The sequence below is a fragment of the Montipora foliosa genome, chromosome 11 (assembly GCF_036669935.1).
Source record: "Montipora foliosa isolate CH-2021 chromosome 11, ASM3666993v2, whole genome shotgun sequence".
NCBI lineage: Eukaryota > Metazoa > Cnidaria > Anthozoa > Scleractinia > Acroporidae > Montipora > Montipora foliosa.
In genome coordinates this window covers 47,792,673-47,808,483 of record NC_090879.1, presented here as the reverse complement: position 1 = coordinate 47,808,483, position 15,811 = coordinate 47,792,673, and the positions used below count along the sequence as shown (strand labels likewise).

Genomic DNA, 15,811 nt, shown 5'->3' with positions numbered 1-15,811 from the left:
TTTTTTCCCATGAAGTGCAGTCTTTCCCCCCATCCCTCTCTGAGTTTGGCAACCTTCGCAAACCAACAGCGAAGTCTGCTGCTTGGTTGTCTGCCAGAATGCAGTGAACAGCAGAATCCTCCCACTCACTTTGACTGCAAAATATGTGATGGAGCTGTTATCGTGCATTGCCTTCCCAACGCAGGTGTGGTCACCTTTGATGATTATGCAGACACGGATTTTCATACGCATCTTGCTTAACCAACTGCAAAATTCTGAGCACATAGATGTCGTGTGGGATAAGTACGTTGCAGATAGTCTGAAATAGTCTATGAGATACAAAAGAGGAACAGGCATTAGAAGGAATGTATCAGGTCAAGTGAAGTTGCCTCAGAATTGGATGCAGTTTCTTCGAGATTCTACAAACAAGACAGAGCTGTTTCAGTTTCTTACCGAAAAGGTGTCACGCTTTTCAATTCCCAGCAGATAAGAGCCTCGCAATAACTTCAGGTACGCTGTTTTACATGGTGGTCAAGTATCATCTGTTTAAATAATGATAATTAGAACGTCTTACAAATATACGTTTATGTATCTCCTAGGGCAATCAGTGATAACCTGTGGATCAGCAAGCTCAATGCCCGACTGTAATCACAAGGAAGCAGATACACGAATTGCTGTTCATCTGCGTCATACTTTTCTCACTGAAGGTACAAGCACAATTCTTGTCAGAACTGCTGATAGGACGTGGTAGTGATTTTGTGGGAAAGTTTCATGATCTGAAAGCAGTCAATGCTAACGTTGATATATGGGTTGCACTTGGAATGGGCAGAAGTTTCAAGTACATCAGCATCAACAAAATTTGTGCTGCCCTTGGTGAGCAGAAGTCACGTTCCCTCCCTGTTTTCCATGGTTTTAGTGGCTGCAACACAACGTCTGCATTTAATGGTAAAAGCAAGCGGTCGGACTGGCAAGCATGGGAGCTTTGCAGCCATACTGTGACACCATCGTTAGAGTTCCTATCCACCCATCCATTCCAGCAGCTTGATGAAGACTCAAAACATTTTCGTAATCTAGAGCGGCTTGTCATCATTATGTATGACACGTCAAGCCCACTGGATTCTGGTCAACGAGACCAGAATGAATCTGTTTTGTAAACACAGCAGAGCAATCTACCTCCACTCAGGTAAATTCAAGAAAGTAATTAAATAAGGATTTTATTATAGCGCTATAGAGAGTAATTTTAAAAATGCTCTTTTGTGTTAGAATGCTCTTCTGAAGCACGTTGAGAGGGCGGTCCTGCAAGCAGGAATCTGGACAACAAGTGATGAAAGTAACCAGGATACTCCTTATCCAGATCGATTTGGATGGAAGAAGATTGGGGACACGTGGAAACCAGTTTGGATAACCATTCCAGAGGTCTCAAAGGCTTGTCAAGAGCTGATCAAGTGTTCATGCAAACAGGAATGAACTCGACGTAAATGTGTCAAGTATAGCTTGCAGTGCACACGGCTCTGCAAATGCAAATGTAACCCCGACCGGCAGTGATGAACCTCAATGAAATGTGAACTTTTTACGTTACTTTTGGAGTTAGCCTCACAAATTACTAAATTGAAATGTGTGACACGGAAAAAGGCAGTGATGCAGCACTTAGTCTAAGGTTCTGACTTTTTGGTGTTTAACTAGGTCCGCATTAGGTGAACAGTTTTTGAGCTTTAACTTTACTTGTAGGTCTATGCAACCTTGAAACAATTATAGCACGACAAGCACTCTAATGTTTTCATTTGCTCGAATTGGAGTTTAAACCAGTCAGAGAGTGAGTAAAAATCTAGAGCTTGTTAGCATCATGTCAAAAAACAGAATTTTATCGGTTTTGTATGCCTAAGAAACATAGCAATTAGAAAAAATTGATCCCAATCAGGCTTGGAAAGCATCCTGGAACTTCATTTGTTTACTGAAAATAAATATCAAATGTGGCATCAACGCTGCTTGACTTATTTTTCTTGCGTGTAAGTAGTTTGACAAGCTTTCAATAATCCTTTTGCCTGAAACCACATTTCCCCTAATATGCTTGGTAACCAGGCAATGTCAATTTTGGTTATATTTAATTTCTTTGCTGCACCAGCAAAGGTGAAAAAAGACTCAGTTGGGCACCGGTCCTAAATGTTCTAAAAATGTTCAGTATACTCTAAGGCAGCTGTGTGCCAAATTTGGTGCTTTTGTCCGCTCTCTACAGATCCGGTCAATTTTCTGCACTTAGCCACCCGATTAAGAGCCCCAAACAACAATATTATATACAACACTAGAAATTATTGAGTTAAAATATATAGATTCCAAGGTGGACTGAGGCAGGAATTTGATTCGTTTCAGAACAGCCAATTTCTTGTTAAATAAATTACAGACATTCCTAACATGATCCTGCCAAGATAACTTATTGTCAATAGTTAAGCCAAGACACTTGGATGAAGACTTGAGCTCGATGGTCTTGGTGCCATACCTTAAAGCTGGCAGAGGGCAGTCTTTGATTCATGAGCAATTAGTCAGTTGGCTGTGCACCATATGTGTAGCTGAGATAGAACACATTGAAGTGAAGAGATGGCCATATCTGTATCCTTACCAATGGTATAAACTGTGGTGTCATCAGCAAACATGTAGAGGTCACCAGAAGATATCAATTCTGGCAAGTCATTAACATACTGTATTGACAACAATCTAGGTCCTAGGATGGACCCTTGGGGCACTCCATACTTCACAGGTTGAAGAGCAGATTTCTGGAAAGAAATCTGGACAAACTGATTTCAGTTAGACAAATATATAGTTGGCAAGCCAAGAAAACAGAGAACCCGATATTCCAGTGGCTTTCAGTTTCTCCAACAGGATTGAATGGTTAACAGAGTCAAAAGCCTTGCGGAAGTCAACAAATAGTACTCCCACTAACAGACCTTGATCCAGGGCTGACTTCCAAGTTTCTGTCACATGAAGCAAGAGACCCTCAGTTGAACGATTTTTTCTGAAGCCTCACTGATCCATCAAGAGTTTACAAAAACAGGCAACAGTTATTAGGCAATCTCATTTGACCAAGCGCATGCACAGGAGTATAAAGTCATAAAGAGTCCACCACTGTGAACTGGCCCTTGTTGTTGAATCCCCTGAACAGTATTGGGAAAGATGACAAAATGTATGGTCTACAGACAACCTTATAATATCAGTTGACCTGTAATAAATAATCAGCTTATGTAGATGAGCAGTTTACTTTAATGTGTTGCATTCAGGTTTAAATTTTCAATTCTCTAATGCATACTTCTCACTCTGATGCTGTCCACTCCAACCATGTAGACACCTGAATCAACAGTTGATTCAGATGTCAACCTTATTGAGGTGAACTTGAGTCTTCAAAGTAATTATAGCAACAGTCACTGCTGACGTTATGTCTGTTTACATACATAACATTTAAGACATTTTTCAAAGGGGTCAAGAAAACCAAAGAGATTTGGCTCTCTAAAGAGATTCTGATCCCATACGCAGGTCATTTTTGTTTTATTAAAGTAAAAAAAAAATTTTTCTTTTGACAACAATTCTCAGCAAAAGAGGGAGATAAATCAGAATTGGTTTAAAATAATTTGTTTGTGGTTTTTGTTTTAAAGAAAGTAAATCCAGACCAAGCGGTAGCAATAGTTCTGGTAGCAATATTTGTTTTCCAGATGATAATTAAGTTTGTGAAAGTAGAAGGCATTGTTGACCACATTTCTTGAGTGGAAACAGCCGTTGCGAGCACACTAAAACAGGAGGACATCCTGAAGGGAAATCCATCAATAAAGTAAAAATTATTCACAAAGGTATGGTGTTTCCAAACACTTTGAACAAGGAGCTACAGAAGACGAATAGGGAAAAAAAGAACAAGATGAAGAAACTTGAAGATATAATAATAATAATAATAATAATAATAACAATAATAATAATAATAATAATAATAATGTACTTGCTTATTACGCATCTAAAAATCTCGATGCGTTTACAAAAATATTATATACATATACACATATTATAAGGAAGTAAATCATAATTTAAAGAAAAGTTCAATTAGATGAATTATATGCTTCTTTAAAAAGAAATGTTTTGAGTCTGGTTTTAAATATTTCAACTGTTACAGAGTTTCTAATATTGTCCGGTATAGAGTTCCAGAGTGTTGCGGCTATGTATGAGAAGGCCTGTTGGCCATAAGTAACTGTATTTATCTTTGGAACATTAAGCAGTAACTTGTTAGACGATCGAGGAGTGCGGGTAGGTCAACGAAAATCTATAAGTGCAGATAAGTAATCTGGTGCCAGACCATTCAAAGACTTGTATACCATTAACAAAATCTTAAACTTAATTCTACACTCGATGGGTAACCAGTGTAGATTATGTAGTGCATCAGATATATGTTCATATTTCTTAATTCCTGTAGAGTTCATTGTTCTCGTAATTTGTCCAGGTCAGAACACGTAGCTCCATATAGCAGACAATTAGCGTAGTCTAAGCGAGATAACACTAGTGCATGGACCAGTTTATTTAAACTTTCTTGAGAGACATACTTTCTTATACGACCAATGGATTTTATAGACAGCAAAATTTTCTTACAAGTGTCATTGATATGGAGTGTCATGTTCATACGTTTATCTAGAATCACGCCAAGGTCTCGTACTTGTTCAGATGGTTTTATGGTAGTATCACCAGATATCAGGAACTGGAGAGGAGGACTATGATTTTTGATGAAGCGTGAAGTAAGATGCATTACTTCAGTCTTTGTTGGGTTACATAGAAGAAAGTTGTCTGTATTCCATTTGATGATATCTTCTTCACAGCTGCTAAGTCTATCCAGTTCTGATGACGGCTTTTTTGGGTTGACGGCTATGTATAGTTGTGTATCGTCGGCATAAAACATACAATCCAAGCCATGTCTAGAGATGACATCTTGTAAAGGAGCCATATACAATACAAACAGAAGTGGCCCAAGTATCGACCCCTGTGGCACACCAAATTCCAGTTGCCTCAAGGAAGATGCAACTTCACCGATGACAACTTTTTGAGAGCGATTAGTAAGATACGATCAAAACCATTGTAGTACACTTCCAGTAAAACCAAAATAGGGCTTCACACGAGACAGCAGAATTTGATGATCAAGAGTGTCAAACGCTGCTGAGAGATCGAGTAAAACAAGTATCACATCAGAGTAGTCATCAATAGCTCTTAAGATATCATTAGTGACTTTAATCATAGCCATTTCAGTGCAGTGGTATTGACGGTAAGCTGATTGTAGTGTAGGGAACAGCTTAGCATCTCGTAGGTAAGCGTGTACTTGGCTTGCAACGATTTTTTCAATCACTTTGCTTACGAAGGCTATATTAGCTATAGGTCGATAATTTGAGTATAAATTTTTGTCCAGATCATTCTTTTTGAGCTTTGGTTTGACCTGTGAGATCTTCAGCTGAGTCGGGAGTGTACTGCTAGACAGAGATGATATTATTATAGATTGTATAGCAGGTAGTAGTAAATTAAGATGGTTCTTAACCACATGAGTCGGTGTAGGGTCCAGAGAACATGTTTTCGTTGGCATAGACCTGATAACTTTCTCAGTTGCATTGTTGTCAGGTAAGTTGAACTCACTGAGTTGAGTTAATTGCAAGATTGCAGGCATGGTTTCTTTCGTTTGACTAGCTGGATGTAGCTTTTCAATTTCATTGCGTATACCTCGGATCTTGTTGATGAAGTATGTATTAAATTCATCAGCGAGAACTTCTCGGGAGTTATGTGTTGTTGGTCTTGAACAGGCTGTTAACAAGGCAGAATAGTCTGTTGCGATTTTGCACCTTCGATCTTATTTTTGTAATACGATGTTTTGCAGTTCTCTAGCAATCTGATCAGCTACTGTATGAAGTTTCGAGAGAGCACATTGCATTGGAAGGAAGAAGAGCGGAGAGACCGACTGACTATTGTTTGCTTTCTCAAGTTTCCAGAACATGGGCTCATTTTTAAGAGTTTGAGAGCTTAGTGTTGTTATAGCTGTAAAGTTCAATAAAGTCAATAAGAGAAGCCATTGACCTCTTTTTCTTCGGGTCTGAGCTGTATAAAAGACCTTTTCAATAATCTCAAAGCAAATAAAGTTTTAGACAAATCTGTAAAAGAACTCGGAAGATAGGAAAATTGTTGGTGTAGTCCACAAGAAAACTATTTCCAAAGAGCATATGAAGAAACTGTTAGCAGCAAGCTTGTACTGGCTGAGAGCAAAAGTCCCAAACAGCTACAGAGGAAGGCCTGGTTTTACCTTGGCCTTTTTTTTTGGCAAGAGAGGACGAGAGAATCAGTGCCAAATAACACCAAGAATGCTGTACTTGCAAACAACTCCTTAAGGAGTTGAGTATTTTGAACTGAACTGTAGTCAGCCAGAAGCTTTACCAGCAACGAAAAACCATCAAGGAGGTCTTGAAGTTGCTGAAGATGCATGCACCGAAGATATTTTCTGTTCCTGGCCCTGAAAAGTTTCCAGTAAAAACAAGAAAAAATCACTTGGCACATCTAATTCCAAATTTAAATGCTCTCTTTTAGATACCCAGATATAGTGACAGAGCAAAATTCAATCCAGATACAACTTTGTTTCGCATTACAGCTTTACTCTGGTTGGCTGTTCATATTGGGAATTCAAAGTGGGCGATATTAAAATAACCCTAGTTTTCGGGCAGACAGTATTTCACAGAACTCCTCCCCGTTGTTGGCTTGTTTATATTGCCTCAGTCGTGCCAACAATACCGCCAGCTACGCAGGCTATACCAACGGAAGCTGCATGAACTGAAGTTGGCAAAAGTGACGCTACAAGAATCAAACATGGCGGACATATGCATCCTGACACAATGGTAGGTATGCAAAAATTTGAGCTCCCTCCACACCCCACCCCACCCCACCCCACCCCACCCCAAAAAAAAAATGCAACTGTAGCCAAAAGAACCTTGAGAATTCAAGGAAGGCAGTTTTTTAACAAAGGACGCTGTTTCTTTAAAGGTGTCACCCATAGCATTTCTTTATGTAGGCACATAGTGAAGGCCCACATGGCCTGACGCTCTAGGGGGTCTGAAAAAGAGACCCCTGGAAGTGCATTTTCCTGGATTCTAACGCATGAAAAGGAAAATTCTGTTCAATGACAATAATTCTCATTTTTCATATTAATTAACTTTAAATACATACTTTCATCAGTTTCATACACCTCACTTCAGAATGATTAAATGAATAAAGTTAACATTAATTTCCAAATTACTTGAGTGTTTTTTAATTCTTCAGTTATCTTTCAAACACTAGTTTACCAATAATATTCACGTCATTCGAAAGAAATTCATTCATTGAAAAGGAATCACATCATTCTTGGAAGGGTGTAAAACCTGTTCCTAGTTTGGATGACATGATTTTTTCCTGAACATGACTCACCAACATTACAACAACATACAAGGAAAGGTTACGTTTATACAAACATTGGCCGTGTAGCACTTACATTTTAAACAGAGTTAACTGAATAGAGTGTAATGTGAAGTGCTATATTTCAATCCCATATGAACCATGTGAGCGTTAGCCCTATTGATGGAAATGGGCCCACACAAGGACAGAGAAAAACTCTGACCAGGGTGGAAATTTATATAGCACTTCACATTACACACTATTCAATTACAACAACATAGTTTGTTTTCAACAACCTTGTCGCCAGGGCCATCTATGCTTTCCAAATGCCGGGTGTTTGTAAATGTAACGGAGGCAAGACAAGAAGAAACAATAATATTTGTTTCAGCAGGTAATTTTTTTATTAATTTCGCTCTGTATCTTCGGCATCGTCTGCGGGTACCAGAGCAGAAATTACGTAAAAGAAAAGAAACAAAGACAGAAAACAAAACAACTCCAAATAAAGACTTATCTCAAGTGACCAAAAAAACACAATGCTTCCTGGTACCTGGAGAAAGACCCCCATCTTCACCCGTAACATCACATCGGCTCAGCCATAACAGGTGTTACGTGTTACGGCCCCTATTGAAATCCCTGAAAGCTACGTAATGACAACTGGAGATAGGGGGAAAAAACCACAAAACGCTCCACACAAAACCACCACACCTATAAATAAGCTCTCCAACGCAAGGCATGAGGAATCCCAAGCATGTGCAAATATAACCAAACCACAGACAACAATTGACCAAAGTCACTCCTAGTCTTCAATTCAGTTAATGCTTTCACCCCAAACAGGTCATGCTTAGTATTTTACTCTGTCTATCACCATAAGAGTCCTACAAAAGGTTGCATGGATGGTTGTTTTGAAGTAACTTTCAGTTGAAATCTGACATCACTTCAATCAGAAGGTGCATGCGCAACTAATACCAGTCCTCTGCTGTGCTTTGGTAAAAGTTGAGTTTGTGAAATTAGTGCTGGCATTCGCCAACGTAGCTTTATTACATCTGTCAATACAAGAATATCACATTTACGTTTGACATCAAGGTGGCAAGAATGATCTTTTGTGCTACATGATTTTAGATGATAACCTTTTATTCATTGTTTAATTGTAGGGCCAATCATATCAAGGTTTCATCAATTAAGGACTGAATGAGGTCTAGTTGTTACGAGTTTATCACTGCAAGAAAAGAAAAATCGAAGGCGAGAGTAGCTCATGGTCTACTCTGCTCTCGATCCATACATATCAGGTACTGATTTCTCTATTTCTCTAACCTCGTATTGACTCGATAAATAAAATCCACTAGCTCCCCAAGCCAATTCTTTTTGTTACTATTTATCATCCAAAGTCGCCATACATTGCTTTAAAATCCATCGCTCTCTGTGCCAAACACTCAACGGTTACAGGAAAATGCATCAACAATCTCATCTCCTCTCAATCGAAATGACTGCTGCTAAGTTCAAAGCGGGCAAATGAGCAGTAAAATGGCAATTTCCTCCACTCAGAAAACTTCCCAGAGCATCTGAATATCCCTTAATTTTCAGGTTGAGCAAGTGACATGATTCGATTATGGGAACTATGACTAAAATGGTTAAACAATAGCAGCACTCCCTGAACGTGCACTCGTCGGCCATATTTGTTTTGGTTTGGATAATATATTGATTTACCCAAGCCTAAAATCAGAGCTCCCTGCTTATTTATTCTTACTGCCTGTAGGGTTAGTGAAAATAAAAGGTTTCGAATTGTCAGCATTTTGATGTTTCCGGTTGCTGCTTTAATAATTAAATAATTTTCTTTGCTAAATTCTTCTATAGAAAAATTCATTGTCTAACTAGTGAATTCCACAGTAAATTTTCTGCTAAAAACCAATATCACATGAATCACGAAGCGATGCGTATGATATTGGTTTTTCGAGTGAAATTTACTTTGGAATTCACCAGTTTGGCAATGAATTTTTCTTGAACTGTACGAGTTTTACTCATGTACTTTATTCCACTTTATCTCTGAAAATGAGATCAATCAGATTTTGATGTATTTCATTGAAACACGCCAGCTTGGCTTGGAACAAGAATCGGCGAACTTCAAACAAGATCCCCTCCAACCCTTAAATAACGTTTAGGTGCTTTAAACTTCTGAAAACACAACCTAGTGAAATTTCCCCCTAATTTTACGAGAACTCATTGTGATTACGTGTTTATAACATAAGTGAAAGGACAAAATTTTCTTGTCACTGTCGAGGCACATCGAAAACCAGTAGGGCAAATAGATTAAAAAGCACTTGTTCACTCGCATTTTAGAGCAAAACAAACAAACAAATCAACCGTTACTTTTTCTTTATGTCCAAGAGTAAAGCTAATTACTGGATTGCCTATGGCAAACCCAGTCGAGGTCTGCGTTTAGTTTGTTTGTTTCATTTTATTTATTATTTTTATTTTTTTCGTGTCGGTAAAAGTCTTGCCTGTCACTCCCCTGGTAAGTGGTGTCTGTGCATAGAGCCTTCTGTGCGTATATTCTTAGGATCGAGAGGGTAGTGGAACTGCGTAGATTTCTCTGGTGGACACAGTAGAATCATTAACTTAGCCTGCAATGGCGTCGAAAGTCATGAAACGCGAATGGCGTTTTAGTGGACCCTTAAACAAGATATACCCTTATGGAGCTCAATAATGGAAAGTCAGTTGGATAAACTAGGCAGGAATCTCAAAAGCGACGAGTACTGGACTTCGACAACAATCTATCGCCCGTCGAGACGAAATCAAAGTGAGCTGTATTTACCTGAAGTACATGGTAATTTGACACAATTGAGTTTCTTGTCTTCACGCACGCAATGAAATAGGAAGAGGTTTTCGCCTCTAAGAGCAAATATGTTGTTTGTTTCAATAAATTTTTAGCTGGAAAAGGATTCTGTGGTATTTTCTGCCTTTGTGAATTATAATATCATGTTGTGTATTGAATTTTCGAGCTTAAGGTTCAAAATGTGATATGGAAGAAGTTTTTTAGTATTGCTCTGTAAGCAGGAAGGGTTCACAGGCCTGTTGGAAGCGTGCTTGAGTTTCAACAAAATGAGCCCCAAAATCAGTGAAAACTTGTGATGCAGATGAATAATAAAGTGGCTGCTATTTCCAAAATGATGGAATTACCTGGTGATAAATAACATCGTACACGTCTTGGAGAGTAAATTTTGACTTTGCATAAACAAGAGTTGGGCGATTGTGATCTTTGTTTTGACTTCGCTCATTTCATTGTCAAACTTTATAACACTTGACATAAAAAGAAACTTACAAAAGCTCGGTATCTTGCCATCATTTGACACAGATGCTTCACTGTTTGGCGAGTAAACATGTCGCGGTAACTTAATCATGGCGCCCGCTGAATTCTGGCCATGTCACTTTCGATTTTGCGATTTACTTGATCGTAGCAAAAATCTCCCAAAATGTTTGTCGCTGATCGTAACTTTTTATATTCTGTATTCACGGTTAAAAATTAATGTTGTTTTCATGTCATAAATATTTTATTCTCGATCGACCGTCCAGGAAACTTCCTTCTGCTCTTTCTAAAAACTGTGTATCAATAGTTATTTGCTTTTTCATCAATATTTGTTTTGCATAAGGCAAGCTAACAAAATCTGTACCTTGTTGAGTTCGCATTTGTTAGCGTTAATAGTATTTTCGGTCAGATGCTTCTGTTTTTTGTGAGAGGTTTATTGTTTTGGTCTCCCATCCTAACACTAACCCCGCTGAACAGGGCTTAACTTCAGTGAAGTTTAGTATTACAAAGCTGTCAGATGCTCAGAGGGCACACTTGTGGTGAAAAGAAGTTGTGGGGCAACTTCAAAATTATCAACATGTCAGCCCAGAAGCCAATGTTTCTCGCTTCTCTTTTATTTGTTATTCTTCAGAGACTGGAATGCTGTATTTTAATACCACACAATTCAGTGCCTTCTGATTTTCTGTAGCACGTACCACAGGCAACCCAGTGTATGCTTCACGGAAGCATCTCGTTGTTATTTCATTCCAGTTGACAATAAAAATTCGATTTTCATTCCCAAACAAAGGAAAAACCGATTAAACGACTTTTTGAAAATAACAGTTTAGTGCCCAAGGAAAGAATTTATGGAGTAACTTCTTCCACTACGAATGAGCTATTACTGGTATTCTGTTTTATCAATGTCTTCCTCTTTCGCTCTCCTTTCATTTTTGTTGTAGTCATAGGTCCTCCAGGCATCATGTAACCTTATCAGAGATTCTAAAGATATGCCAAAAATTGCAATACAGAGAAAAAAGCAGCTCTAAGCAAATTAAAATAAACACTCAGCTTTAAGTTTATATCCCTCCGATGCTTGACTTGAATAACTGTGTAGCCGCCAGTGTGGACCACAGCTATCATACTTGTATGTCAAACTGGATTAAAACCACCGAAAAATGCAGAAAGAAAACATTTTCCAAACTTCTTTTCACCTGAACACAAAAAGTATTGACTGTGTAAGAACTATAGTTGATGTAGTAAAAATTGGCCGTGTAGCCCTGTCACGCCAGAGAAAGCGTGCAAAAAATTAACCCTTGCTTATGTTTAGGTGAGTTAACCTGGGTTGAGCTTGCAATCCAATTGAAAACCAGTACCTGGTCAGCGGTCAGCTTAAAAAAAAAAAAGGCTGACCTTGGTGAGCTGTAAACTTGAGCCCACGATATGGTCATGTGATACTGGTCAGCGAATACTTTGTTTTAACAGGTGTCAATTGATCAAAACATGGATATTCAATATCAAAGATGTATGCTGTAAACTAACTGTAGCATGATACTGGTCACATTGGCATACATGGAGGGTGGATGTGCTCTAAAACCAAAACTTCTCACATCGATGGGATACCATATTTTCTTAATTATGGTGCTTGGCGCACGCGGAGCTCCGCTATTAGTTACAGGGGCAATCAAGGCATTAGAAAAGATTTTTTTACATTCATGTTGCCAGTTCAAGATACGAGTGGTCAGAAAAGGAAAGATAACTTACCATGGAATTACCATGTGTTTCTGTACTTAGAAGGTGAAAAAAAGTAACAAAAGTGACTGAATAATGTCAGCATTTCCAGTTGCATGGGGAAAAGTGTTAAAGCTGACAGTGGTACCTGAACATTGTTTTCCGTTTGTACATTGTAACTCAGGCATGGGTGCAAGATTATCAATGTCACTGTTGACGTCACTGAATTCTTGATCTCCCATAGGCCAATCCATTTCTTGACGCTGTCTCTTTCACATTCTTTCTGATACAGAAACAAACATTGCACTTTCCACCATGTATAAAACTCCACACTTCTAAAAACTCCATTATCTTGTACACCAATCTTCCTGGCATCCCATTCGCACTGTTTCGAAGGCAGGACTTTACGTCAATTCCTCATTCAGACCTTACAGGTGACCTCAGTGAGTTACCCAAGAAATTCCTGTCTTGCGTGAAAGTAAAAAAGCATGGCCCTCCGCACGGCCAATCAACTCCTGCGTTTCCTGAATTAAAGCTGTCAAGGTTAATTCCGTTGCTTTGCAAAGCAGCGAGCAATTACCCACACACTCTCAACGAAACTGCAAAGTCCTCCCCTCTCCTTGCAAACAATCCGCACATACATGTGTATCAATATTATCTGTTAAACGTCATTCCATTTCACACAGCAAAGATGGAAGGGCATCCAATCAGCATCAGCCGCCATTTTCTTTTCTGAAGGAACTGCAAAAAAAAAGTCTCACAAAGAATGTTGGGTCTCGGAGAAACCAAATCAATACATGATTTTTTCAATCAATCACAAGTTGGACAAAAATGAGCAGAAGTTGTATATTCTCCAAATCATTACGCTCGCAGTGCTAAATTGGATATTTCGAAGATGAGTTGTACAAACTACTGTAAATGCAAGACCCGAGCAACACGCAGTATAGCGGAAAACAAGTTGTATGCACACATGTCAAAAGTTGAATGTTTGGGACAAAAAGTAATTCATTTCACAAACAACTGGTACATATGTTGTAAGAAGTGAAATTAATAAAGCGGCAAGTCGTAAACCCAACAACAAAGTTGTAAATGCAGAGCAAAAAGTTATCTACAAAAAGCACAGGTTGTATGGAAATTCAAAAATCATGGTGCGTCATAGGAAACCCATAGTCTGTCCACACAGTCTCGGACAGTGTCAATGGGTGGTTTTGGAGACTCAAAGAACCTGAATGATATTAAATGTTTGACTTTCCAGAAGAAAACATTGAGACAAAAACAACAAGAATAGTCAAAACGAACAGCCAGTAATTTGATAGCAGCCAGAATGATCAGTATAAGCCGAGGAAGTTTGTTTTAGAATAACCATAAAAGTGATTGTTTCAATATCAAATTATTTATTACTGGTATGTAATCTTCATATTCTTCCCATGTACTGTACCAGGGAAGTCACGAGAGTTGGCCAAATAGATCAATGCATTATTTACAGTAACAATAAGCTCAAAAAAACTTATTACCTCAGCAAAAGTTGGGAAAGGTGTTCTTCAGTCTCGTAAGTATTATTCTTTAACAAGCTGAAGCCTTCCCACTTTATGAAGTATTTGGTTCCCTTAAAAATGTAACACAGATAAACTTTGACACTCTATTATAAACAAATTGCCTTAAGAGATTCAAGCTGCACTTGCCTCTACGTCCTCCCTGCTCGCAACAATTCTCCCTGCCTTGATAAATCCCAACGATTTATTTGCAAGTCTTCTTTTCCTATTATTTCCATCAAATAAAACATATACGGTGCTCAAGCTGTGCAATTCATGGTATGACACACGCTTCTTCGCAGATCAAGCTGTGATCGCTGCCATATTGAATTTCCTTGTTTCCAAGTGAAATTCGATATACAGCTGAAAATGGTTAGCGGGCTCGAAATGTCCCCGAGTTCTGGCGATGTGATGCAGGGAAGGCCTTGTACTTGAGAAAATCAGTGAGCATATCCTTACATTTAGAGCCAGTAAGCCGCATGCCATGTTCAGATGCCAAAGCCCCAACATCATAAAAGGGCAACATGCTCACTGAAAACCTCAAAATGACCTTTGACCAACCATGCAAAATATTCTTAAGTAATGATGACGTTGCAATAGTGCTTGCCCACAAAATGTTCTCAAGAACAATGTAATGATGCCATAACCACTGCACTTGCCCTCATTTGTTTCAGATTGTTTCAATTATGATGTTGTAAACAGTGTCATGGATTAAATGTTCTCACAACTATCACCTCGCAGATTGGGTAATCATGTTGTGGCGAAAGATTCCATGTGATTAACAAGTTTCCATTGTATTATAATCAGATAAGAACATAGACAGTGCCCACTATTAGTGTCAGCTATTTCTACAGTGTAGTTATAGAGGGAACACTTACCAGTAATGCCCCTGAAGAAATGTACATGTAATTGGCGGTAAAAAAAGGAGCTGCTCCATACTTTGGAGGGAAACCTTATATACAGGGAAGGCAACACTTTTGCTCTTAGCCTCTTATTTTGTTTTTACACACAATTATCCACCTTCATTAACGAAATACAGTACGTACATTTTTACCTGTAGAAATGCATTTTAAAAACAATAATCGTGAGAAACTTCCATCATCACTGATATGTAACTTTTGCTAATGAAAATTTTAATTGTCAGTTTGCAGAAAAAAAAACAAGCCATAAAATTTTCAATTTCTCCTGTGAAAATATAGTTCATTTAAAATGCTCTTTACAGTTGGAGCTTCATTAAGGCTTCATGAAATGCCCTTTGACAGTGTCTGTAGCTCAAGAATGGAACACCGTTCCAAGAAAAAAAGGAATTTAAGTATTACCATGATTTAAATCAAAACGTTTTCCAAAGCAACTGGATAAATTTTGAGTGTTATGGCATTTTAGTGTTTTCTGTGTCACTGTTGTGGTTGTTCTACAAGATACACATTTATGCCAGACTTTCTGATATTTCCATATTTTGCTATAATGAGTTTCATTCTCTACTCAACAAAAGAGTAAAACCTGAAAAAATTCTCCCGAGTTTGTTTTACACAGTCTTTTGAGTACAGTTTACTCATGTTATGAGTTTATTGCCAGTTTATTCAAAATGACGAGTCAATGTGGATTCATTTTGTTTAACACTTTTACTCAGTGCATGGAGTAGGATTTACTCATTAGGTACAGTATATTTAACTCACGGATGGGCACCCTTTACTAGCTATTTTGAGCATAAGAGGTACAGTTTTCTCAATATTTGTAGTCATTGTGGATTCAACATTTTACTCAATATTTTGGTCTGTACTTACTTGACTTTTTTTGCAATGTTGCATACATGTATATCTAACACGAAATCATTGACTGCATATATTTGCATTCAAATGGTGTTTTTTTTTTG

General features: G+C 38.2%; 1 long non-coding RNA gene across 2 annotated transcripts in view; it reads right to left on the bottom strand.

Moving 5' to 3' along the window:
• Nucleotides 1-10,887: 10,887 nt before the first annotated feature.
• Nucleotides 10,888-15,811, bottom strand: part of LOC137976545 (uncharacterized) — a 7,847-nt gene continuing 2,923 nt past the window's right edge. The window contains exons 3-5 of one of the 2 annotated variants that reach the window (XR_011117779.1): nt 13,921-14,164; nt 12,440-13,147; nt 10,888-11,889 (exon numbers count right to left, since the gene is read on the bottom strand). This is a non-coding gene — a long non-coding RNA (uncharacterized lncRNA). Of the gene's footprint in view, nt 11,890-12,439; nt 14,165-15,811 lie in introns of both variants that reach the window. The other variant, XR_011117778.1, reaches the window with a different exon arrangement.